This window comes from Urtica dioica, chromosome 6, assembly GCF_054948205.1.
Source record: "Urtica dioica subsp. dioica isolate 48M chromosome 6, U.dioica_male_clone48M_v1_H2, whole genome shotgun sequence".
NCBI classification, from domain to species: domain Eukaryota; kingdom Viridiplantae; phylum Streptophyta; class Magnoliopsida; order Rosales; family Urticaceae; genus Urtica; species Urtica dioica.
The window spans coordinates 9,147,630-9,159,309 of NC_142761.1; the positions used below are offsets into that span (position 1 = coordinate 9,147,630).

The 11,680-nt window shown below is 34.9% G+C and overlaps 1 long non-coding RNA gene across 1 annotated transcript; it reads left to right on the top strand.

Annotated features, from left to right (window-relative positions):
- Positions 1–9,465: 9,465 nt before the first annotated feature.
- LOC149393295 (uncharacterized) lies at positions 9,466–10,162 on the top strand. Its single transcript, XR_016299737.1, has 3 exons — positions 9,466–9,519; positions 9,857–9,929; positions 10,040–10,162. It is a non-coding gene; the product is annotated as an uncharacterized LOC149393295 (long non-coding RNA).
- Positions 10,163–11,680: the final 1,518 nt, after the last annotated feature.

The following is an 11,680-nucleotide window of genomic DNA, read 5'->3' on the forward strand; positions in this document are numbered from 1 at the left end:
GGGGATGTGTGTTGTGATAGTATTTAAATACTATCTTCTTTAATTAGTGGATATCCAAGTGCAAGAGATGAGAGTGTGTGTGGGTTAACCCTTAACCCCTCACGCGCGCACACACACACACGCGCCGCCGAGCCGGGCCGGGCCGGGCTTGGGCTCGGGTTTCGGGTTTCGGCTCTTTTGTTACGTTGGGAATTAAACCTTTACTCGCGAGGGGTTAATGTACCACCTTTACTCGGCCATAATGGATTGAAAACGTTGCACAGTTACAGTGCGTTAATGGCCGGGTGTAATGGCCTCATTAGGAGCGGTAAATGCCTTTGAGGCTGGGTGTTTTTTTGGCTGGTTCAAATCCGTAACCTCACTGCCTTGGCCTCCTATATAAAGAAGGCTTAGCCCTCTCATTCGAACATACCTAGAACCACAATCTCCTACTGTTCCCGAGCTCCCTTCTTCCCAGAAATTTTTCCCTTTTGTTTTGTCGTGGTGATAGTTTCGCACATGTTCTAGTTCGCCGAGAGTCAATCCGATTGGTGCTAAGCTTGCCTCTGTAGTCATTGTATCCTTGGAGGCTTTCGCTCATGTGTTCCAGCATCCGTCGGAGGGCGATAAAAAGCTTCAAGAAAACCGTCCAACGGACCTCGACTGTTTCCTTCCGTCTTCTCCGATTTGATTTTCTGGTTCTAAGGTTGAACCGGTTTTATGTGTATTTTGTTATTTTTCGTGTAATTTCCTTCCATGCAATTTGTCTTATATTTCCGTCAATATTAATATAATATTGCTAACAATATATCATACTTTGTTCGTGCAATTTTTTTACGGTATAGAAGACACACCCGTCATACACTACAATACCGATACAATTACACGGTAAAAGGAAAAAAGAACTACAAACGAAGATTGAATTTATAATATGGAAATATTTTTCCCATATTGGTTGGTCATAGATGCAATGAATCACTCGTCAAGAATTTGACTATGCTCCTATTATAAAGTAATAAAATTCCGCATTTGCAAAGGTTGACGAGAGCAAATATACTAATTGTAATAGCGGTATTAGGAAACCATATAATTAATTTTTGCTTAAGAACTAACATATAAACCTAGCTTGCTCGCGTTCTCGATTATAAGAAATATCCGTTATATACTACGACAAATCATTACGCTCAAAAACATTTGTGTGTGAGATATCCGTGACACTAACAATCCATAGCATTGCGTTCCAAAAATATCACTTAAAAAATTTAAATTTCTAAGAAAATATACATTATATAGATAAATTAGTCTCTAAGCCACATCAAACGTTGCAATTATAATCTAGCCAACGTTTCGTTTAATTTTCGAATCTAGCCAAATTTGATGACGTGTCATATTTATGTAAGATGGTATTTACTATATTAGTCTTGGTTTGGTTTCAAAAATACTAGCCCACGTTTTGAAACTTGGTTTTGTAGCCGAATTTGTTATATTCGGTTTATACTTCGAATTTTAAAAAAATTCTATATTTGGCAAAGTTGGTTATTGAGCGTTTATTTATTTAATGAACATTATAGCCGTATAAGCAAATACAGTGTAAATGTTTGTAAATTTTTGTTGATCTCCGTTGCTTTGTTAATTTCTGTTAATTATGGTAAATTTACATATGTGCAGGTAGAGCCGATTTCTTTCATTTCTTTTAATACGCATTTAATACGGTATTTTTTGTTTTCCAAATTTATTTTCTAATTTTGAACGGGTCATGAGTAATTACGTGTATTCATTATCCTGTTTGACTTATTCAATCAATAAATATTTCTTTTCCCTTTTAATTACATCACTACTAGAAAAACAAGAATTGGTGGCACTTGAACAATGGCACTTATTTAAAAAACTGCCATCTATTCAAAAAAATTGGTGGCAATGATATATTAAATGCCGCTAAAACATTGTTAAGCTAAAAGACGGCATGCATAAATCAATTGCCACTAAAACCTCAAAAAGATGGCACTCATAACCGCCATAAAAAATATATGTGATTTTATAAATTTGTATTTAGTCACAAAATTTTTAAATTCTATTTCCCAAAATTAATTACAAGTATTTAGTGAATAAAAACCGAAACTCAACTTTTTCCCGCTGTCAAATTTGCACTAAATTATTTTCCCTCTTCATCTTTTTATCATAGTGGTTGCTTTTCCTATATTTTCGTTGGAGTTTTTAAATTAGCTCATATTTTTTCGTAGTAGTTACATACCACTATCTTGTGGAAACAAAATCAGGGAAATCTCTATATTCTTTCAATCAAAAGCATTATTTCTTACATTCAAATTGAATGATTCAATTCAGAAAATGTGATTTTATTTTATTCTTGTTTGCAGTTTCACCTCGCCGATCAATGGACAACCATTGTGGACTTCGTCGCTCGATGGCAACACCATGCTCCGGGGATACATCCGACGCGGCGGCAGTGAAGGAAGATAAAGTGAAGTTGAGCTCAGTCTTGGGGAAGGAAAGAGATGATAAGGAAGTTCAGTTCCGAGGGTTCGCGAGGTTTTAGAATATAGCAAGGATTTTGCGTTCAAGGAAGAACGTGGACAGAATGGGGACTGAGAGATTGGAATAGAGGATACGCGCCGCGCCAATGGTTTGTTTCGAGAGGGAAGTGTCGGTGAAATGTAGAGGTCCGACGAGGTCTTACTGTTGCACGACATATGTTCGATGAAATGTCTCAACGAGTTGCAGGAGGAAATCATATGTATTTGTCGCTTTTTTTAATTGTTGATGTTTGTTTTATAAGTAGAAATATAATTTCTCATTCAGTGGTTGAAATTTTTTTGTTCATTTTTATCAGTTCCCAGGATTTCATGCTTCCATGATGAAGAGTGTTTTCTGGTGTTGGGAGCAATTTGATGATCCATAAGAACTTCCACGATGATGCTATGACAATGGAGATATTTTATTGTTTACTTTTGCAATTGAGAGGATGATTTTTAGTTACAAAATCCTTCGGGATATTTTGGAGGAATTCAGTACTTTTTTTTTAGATGTTGATCAAAGATTTGACTGTTATGTTTTTATAATTTGATGCAAATTTTTCTATATATTGGATTACGAACGAACACTGTTTACAAATTAAATGATAATGTTCAATAATAATTTCTTTGGGACAAAGTATTCAACAATTAATTGAAAAATAAATAGTATCAACAAACAAAAAACCAATTATTATTAACATTTAAATAAATCAAAATTTAAATTTTTAATGTGTTTTTAGTGGCGGTTTATAGAAACCGCCATCTAAATTTGACCGCCACTAAAATCACAATAACTTTTAGTAGCATTCAGATAGATAGCACTTTTTAAGCGCCGTCTTTTATTTATAGTAGCACTTAAAATCCGCCACCTATTGACATTTTCCTAGTAGTGCATCACCGAATCTCCTATTATGAATTCAAAAAGCTGAAATTAAATTGCTGAAATTATAGCCGTGTAAGCAAATACAGTGTAACTGTTTGTAAATTTTTGTTAATCTCCGCTGATTTGTTAATTTCTGTTAATTATGGTAAATTTTTTGTGCATTTATTGCATTACTGGATTCACACGCATAATATCAAATAAAAATTGCGAAAAAATCTGAAATTAATTAGCTATATACAATTCAAACCGGTCAAACGTGGGCTAGTGCTTTGATCAAGTAAGTATAAGAAAAATGGTAAATTAGGTATTTTATATCAGTAAATTTCAGTAAATGGCTAGATTGCAAAATTTACCAAACGTTGGCTAGATTCCAAAAACCATGTTTCAAAATGGCTACGTTGCTAATTTACCCAATATATCATAATTTGTTCTCGCAATTTTTTTACGGCATAGAAGAAACACCCGTTATACACTACGATAATCGATAAATTTACGTGCAAAAAGTAAAAAAAAAACCTACAAATGAAGATTGAATCTATAATATGGAAATATTTTTCCCATATTAGTTTGTCATAGATGCAATGAATCTCTACGCTCATAAATTGTATTTGGTTTTCTCCCATTTTCTTTGTGACGAAGTATATGGACATAGTTTTGAATTTTCAAGTGTTAAAAAAAATTTATTACGGCAATAAAATTTAGAATGTCAATCGAGTATATATATATATATATATATATATATATATATATATATATATATATATATATATATATATATTTCATGAAAAACACGACTAAATAAATAAAATACATTTAAGTATACACATCCATATATATAAGTAGTAATTATCCCCAATCATATAATTGTATTCTAAAAAAGATAAGAAGAAACAAAACATGCGTTTATTAAGAGATTAAGCGGGCGAACGTTAAGCCCACATAAGCACCACCCCGCTGAAAACACTTTAAAACTCATCATAATCCGAACTCTCTCATCTTTTTCGTTTGCTCTCTCGTAACGCAAATCCAAAAAGAAGAAGAAGAAAAAATAACTTTTGTGCATTGTTTTTTGCTTTTTCTCTCTCGCTTTATTGTTTCTGAGGATATTCTTTCTGTACTTGTTCTTGCCACCCAAACACAACCTAAATCCAGGTACGCAACGTAACGTCTCTAATATTATCAGATGGCTCCATTAAAAAGTTTCGTCGAGCTTTTGGATCTTCTGGTGATATGACATGCGCTATTGATGTTACGCAAATTATAAATCTTCTGTTGATAAGATAAACCCAAATCTTCTGTGTATTTGTTTTATATTGCTGTTTAGTTTTGTATTTTCGTAGTGCAAGAGTGTCATAAGATATAAATATTATCTGCTGTGTTAGCCAGACGATGAGTGGGAGAACGAAGAAAGGGTTTCAGATGGTACGGAAGAGCACAATTATTCCATGCTTGTCGTGTCCTATTTGCAAGGGTGTTATCACCGAAGCCACTACTATCACCGAATGTCTTCACTCCTGTAAGTTTTGTTTTGTTTGTTTGTTTTTTTTTTTAGATCTACGTGGTGTAACGGTTTGTCTGTGTCTCGAAGAATGTCCTTTGTGTGTGTTTTTTTATTGTTGTTCATTTTTTTAGCGTTTTGCTCTGATTTGATTGTTTGTCATTTTCACGTTCTTGTATTGTGATAGCTGTAGTGATTTATCTTTAGATTATGTCTCTATTGTTGATAGTTCTTCTACATTGTTGGCTTGGCTTGGATTGGATTACGGAGATTTAATTTATTAGGTTTAGGTCTTCTTCAGTAAACTGTTTCGAGCTCTATATCGAATTTTAGTTCTTCTCTCTTTCGTCATTATAATACCAGACTGTACTGTGTCATGTTATTTTATGATTGTGATTCGGCTTCTGATTATGACAAAAAGAAAAGGGGTTCTTGATGAATTTCCCTGTTATCTTAATGATTCAGTATCTGTGACTCTATGGGTGTCTTTGGTGTGCTCTACTAATCCACTTTAATCAGATTTTCAAAATTCATTATCTTTGAATTATAGTCTTTAATTTCTTATAACAAATAATTTCATAGTATGGTTCTTCGAAGTAGTTCATCATGGTGTTTGATTGAATTCAGTTATGGAGTTTAATTCATTAGCAAGACTATGATTGAGTTATAGAGTTTAACTCTCTCATCTTTTTCGTTTTCTTAAAGCTTGCAAAAGGTTTTTTTGTTTTGTTTTTTGTTTTGTTTTTTTTTCCTGTGCTCTTCATGAGAGTATTTTGGTTTTGTGGTAGTTCTTTGATATTCTCCTTTTTTTAAGTCTTTAATGTGAATATGATTGATAGTCTGATAAACATTACAGAGGTTAGATTCAAGATATCGTTGAAAAGGATATATACAGGCCTCCTTTGACCTCGATTGTTTCACCCTTACTCCAATTTATTTTAATTTTTTTAACTGTGCATAATAAGATTTTAAATAATACTAAATAATGACGGTGAGAATCAACTAACCAATCAATAAAATTTGAATGAATTAGGTTTTCTCCCCATCGATTTCTTAGAAGTCCATACTCACGCATAGAGTGCATATTTGATATGCACTCTTCAAGTAATTAGAATTTGAGGTTCAAATTCGACCTAACTCAAAAATAAATTAAAATTAACATATAGATTTATAGTGGTTTATTTTTAATGCGAGAGTTAAGTCTACTTTATCATTCCAGATTTAACTAATAATTAAAATCGAAAGTTGTGCTTACAATCTCTTGTGTTCTACAAAGATCATCGCGCTCTCATAATATTATAGAAATTACTTTGGACTAAGATATATAAGCCTGAAATTCTCAAAATACTCTCTACTAAATACCATTACAGAGCTAATGAATTATTTGTAGTAGTGAGTTCGATCTGCAACATAACGTAAGGTCTTCATAGTCTTGCTAATGAATTAAACTCCATAACTCAACAATCTCTTACTTGGTAAGTAATCACATCAAGTGTAGTGTATGCATTAGGAATGGTTGTCTTCGTGAGCATGTTCACTTGATTCTCAACCACTAGATCTTTACGCACTAGTACTCCAACTTCAAAATATGATGAAATGATACCATAATCTTATGTGCTTTATCCGATAATGTGGCATATCAAGTTCTTAAAATGAATGTCACTCTGGCTATCACAATATAGCACACACCCATCGTAATCCAACTTTCATTAATGCATAAAAAGATTTTAGCCAAATCATCTCCTTCGTGGCCTCTTTCAAATCTACAAACTAACTCTCACAACTAGAAGGGCTACAATGTCCTACTTTTAAGACCCAATAAATTGCAGTACATTCGCAGCTGCAAATATCCCCGGATGTGTTCTTTCTCTAATCAACGCCACCATCATTGTTAGCTTCAACATATTCTAGCAAACACGTCTCTGAGTTCTGGAAAACACGACGCTGAACTTGACCTACTCTTCAGATATCTAAGAATTCATTTCATAGTCTCCCAATGTCATATTTCGGGTTGCTTATAAATGTACTAACACCTCCCACTACATAGATCTGGTCTCACACATACCAGCAATAGAGGCATAAGCAACCTTATCCATATGAGCAATCTCATACTCGGTCACCGGTGAATGATCTTTGGATAGACCAAAGTAATTAGCCAAATGGATGCTAACTGGCTTTACACTCCTCTTGTGGCTGAGACCTCCTCGAGAATATGCTTCGCGGTTCCCAGATATTTCATCACGCATTATTTTGATATCTTCTTCTAAAACCTATTAGTCTCATGTATCATGTAGGTGTTTTCAAATCTCTTAAAGTAGCATCAGCGCTCTGTGCCTCGTATGTTGAGAATTCAGCTCTTAATATAAACATGTAAATTTTGTTGTACCACTGATCTTAGCACCTGTATATATATGCACTTTTAAAGCTCGCACACCAACATCTCTTTCCCATGATCTGTGGCATAATTTTCATAAGGTCTGGTCTACATACAAAAAAAAGTAAATTATTAGAAAAGTGAGTGTAAAATTAAAAAAAAAAAAGATACATATGAAGGAGAGAGGGTTAGATAGATATAAAGTAGAAAGTAGTTTATTGATTGATCAATTGATTATCATTTAAATCTGGGAACTATGTACCCTAATTATACAAGTGCTTTGGACAACTAAGAAAATTATAGAATAGATTAGACTAAGTGTATATTATATATTGTTTTGCGTTCTTTTTGCAGTCAATTGCGTTTTTTTTTTTTTGGCTAATTGAGTCATGTAATAATTTTTTTCTCTTTTCTTTACGTAATTTAATATGATTTTGCACTTACATGCAACTATGCGAACTAAACTAAATTCGCGTTTTACTTGAAAACAGTCTGCAAGAAGTGCATTCATGAGAAGTTTGAAGATGAAGACTCCACTCGCTGTCCGGTCTGCTATAAGGATTTAGGGCCTAATCCCCTCCAAAAGCTCAGGTACTAATCCATATCAGATACCTCAAATTTTTTTTTCTTTTGGTTTGTTAGTACTTAGTACATATTTACTTTTTTTTTTTTTTACCATTCTTTCTTTCTCGCACACTCTTTTTACGAGTAAGTAATATATTCCCTTAAAATATTCTGTTATTGAATTGGAGGCCAATAACAAAATTGTATGGTAAATATGTACGTACTCTAATACAATACATAAAATTAATGTTAAGAAAATTTGGTTTTCAGTCTTATATAGTTAAAAAAAAAAAAAGAGGTTATTAGTTGACATGCAATGAGCTATTAGTCCATTTTATCATAATAGCTAACATTATTTCAAATTTATTAATGTGACGATCACATAGAACATCTCCAAAATTGTTGCTATATTGTACTAATTAAGTCCAACTATTTATTTTGGTGTGAAGGCCTGACCATAGTAAGGAAAACCTAAGGGACAAGATCTTCCCTTGTGTGGAACGGGTCGGTTCTTCCGACGATGTGTCCCCAAACCCATCCCGGGCGAAGCCTAAACAGCGTCGACTATCTTCTTTCGATGCTCCATCACCACAATCTTCTAACACCGGAACCAAATCAAAGGATCTAAAAGAACTAGAAGATTGCGCTACGAACAAGGACAATAATTCCAGATTTCTGGCTAACACAACCTCCAAATCTTCAGACAAAGGAAAACAGAAAATGGTAAAAGCCTAGACAAGATTTTCACTTTAATATTGTTAATTTGATACAGAAATATATATACTGGTGATAATTTCATTCCAATAAGGAACAGGTCTCTTCTATCAACGCTCCGTCGCCACAATCTTCTACGACCGCAACCAAATCAAAGGACCTAAAAGAATTAGAAGATTGCGCTTCAAAGAAAAACAACAATTCTGGATTTCCGGGTAACTCCGACAAATCTTCGGACAAAGGAAAACAGATGGTAAAAACATATTAAGGACTTTTATTTTGTTTATTTGTTATAGAAATATATACTGATGATAAGCTGATGATAAGTTTATCCCAATGAGGAACAGGTTGTGGATACTAGTGAAGAGGGCAAAAAACTGGAAGAGAATAATAAAAAGACTGATCACCCGAAACGCTCGAAACGCCTTGGCAAAAAGGCGGCTGCTAAAAACATTAATATTATTATCAATAATAACAACAATGATAACAATAATAAGAACAATAGTGACAGCATTCCACAAGGCTCCGGAGCTAATTCGATTTCTTTGGCTGAGCTTATCGGCGGTATGGCCGTTTCGAGGGTCGAGAAACGAGGCAAGAAGCCAAAAGTGGGCTCAGGAAGTCCAAGATCAGCTGTCCCGCCCATAGTCGCCGAGATGGCCATCAAAGAAAGCATTGATGCGGGGCCGAGCATTCAAGCTCTGGACACTGAGGAGGGTTTGGATTTGCAAGAACTTGGTTTAGGATCTAGTCGAGTTATTCCAATCTGGTTCTCTCTGGTTGCTTCCAGTCCCAGGTGAGACCTCTCTCTCTCTCTCTCTCTCTCTCTCTCTCTCTCTCTCTCTCTCTCTCTCTCTCAGTACCAACTTTCTAGGATTTGGAATTCACTTGATTTACCATTTTTTTCGGTCTGGGGCTTTTGCAGAGATGGATATAGAACCTTACCCCAAATTTCGGCTCGTTGCTTGAGTGTCAAGTAAGCTTTTTTTTATTTTTATTTTTATTATTATTATTATTATTGACACGAATTAAGTTTGGTTAGCCCTAACGTTAAAATTATCTGCTAAGGTTTACTTTAACCTAAACGTTTCCGGATAACAGTTTAACCTAAGTAAACCACTGACCAAACGTTTCCGGTTAACAGTTTAACCTAAGTAAACCACTGACCGAATATACCCAAAAACTGTATAAAAATTTTAAAATTGTAGGTTAATATCCTTTTGACCTTAAAATAACTGGTTACAAATTATAAAAAAGAACAAGGTTTTTATTTTTATTTTTTTTTATTATATTTCCTGTGTAATGCATTACAGAAACGCCTTGGCCTCCGTTGATTCGATGCAGAAGTACATTTCAAACAAACTTGAACTTTCTGAAGATGTTGAGGTAATTTACAAAAGTCACTATTTGTTTATATAATGCTTTCCAGTTTTTTTAAAATTAACATTTCTATATAAAAAAAGTCGTAAAATAATGATTTACTGAATTTATGGCAGGTCATAATAATGCTGAAAGGTACACCCTTGCCCCCCCACTTGACGCTGAAAGATTTAGTGGGCCTCTGGAAACAGACCGTACCACCAACAGAGTTCATAACGGTTACCCCAGGAAGCTCCGCCGAGAAAATTATGATGGTGTTTAATTATTGCCTTAAAGCTTAGATCACCGTCTCAAGGGAAAAAAAAAAAAAAAAAAAAAAAAAAAAAAAAACTCTTGGTGGTTTTAATGTTATGTAGAAGAGTGGTGCGCTGTTACTGCATTGTTTCCTTTTCCCATAATATTTTTCCGGAAAATACATGAACTCCGGTGTTTTGTTGCATTTCAGAATTCGGAGGGATTTTTATTGATGGCATGTGATATGCTTAAACACAGATGCTTTTGTATGTTGTTTAGATTATTTGTTAATGAGGACGAGATAAGAATAAAGACTCGTAGTTTTGGTTTTGAAATTATGTATCACATGTTTTGTGATGTTACTGTCATGTTACGTGACAAGTTAGATTAAACAAGTTTAATGTTCATCGATAAAAGCAATAAAGAAAAGAGATAAAAGATTGATAACCCAACTCGATCAATAATGCTTAGGTCGTGAGGTATGATACATCAGGTGAAAAGAAAATTCACTTGCAATATTAAAATTAATACGCAATGGTCTTAGCTGATTAACCTTTCGGTACCTTTTTTCAAAAATTATCCCTGAATTTCAATTCAGACTCCCACCTGGAATATAAAGTTCCCACAATTCTACTTAAACTACTCACCAAGAATTTGATCAAGTTTTATAACAGAACATGATCTTTACAATATCATGAAATACAAACCATATTGTATCACGCGCAATGGTAAGCCGTGGAAAGGAATCCTAGACTGAATAAATCGCACTCACAAGAACACTGTTTTCGCTCCTCTTGAAAACATAGAATGCATAACCTGACTCTAATGAACAGAACATTTCTATTATAGGAATCAAACTCTAGACACAATATCTTTCTAGGTACTAAAAACACAAACATGAATATAGACTTATTTATAGTGGTTTAAACTCATTAAATTAATATTGTTGTCGGTCGTTCTCGAAATACACAAAACATTAAATTCGTCGCGACTTGCAATAGAATTCGTTATCAAGAAGGCCCAATGTGCCAGGTCACAAAAAGCCCACCAAGGCCTAAATAAGCCAAAATCCCGTCCAAAATGGGCCCCAGTCGAGTCCACACTGGCACGCGCCACGGCTACACACACAGCGGATGCGCGCGACGCGCTCCGCACCATTCAATGAGGCAGCCCCATCGTGCGCGCCTCAAAGAGGCACCCACGCCCGCCTCTCATCACAAGGCATAAGCATCACACATACCCCACAGAACATCGCGCCCGTCATGAGTGCGCGAGCACTCTCGCGTGCCTTGCCTCCGCTGGAGGGCCCTTTTCCAGCCCTCACACTCACCATAAATACCCCTCTTTTCAGAGGGATTCAAGTAATTTTCTCTAAACACTCTCGATTTCAGAGCTCTGAAACGATGCAGATGACTCAAAGAATATCGGTGCCCCTACATCAAGCATAACAATTAGACCAATGTTGAGTGCCGGAGCGCACGCCAGAGGCACTGTCTCTGCACCCCTCTAAGCTTAATTTTCTT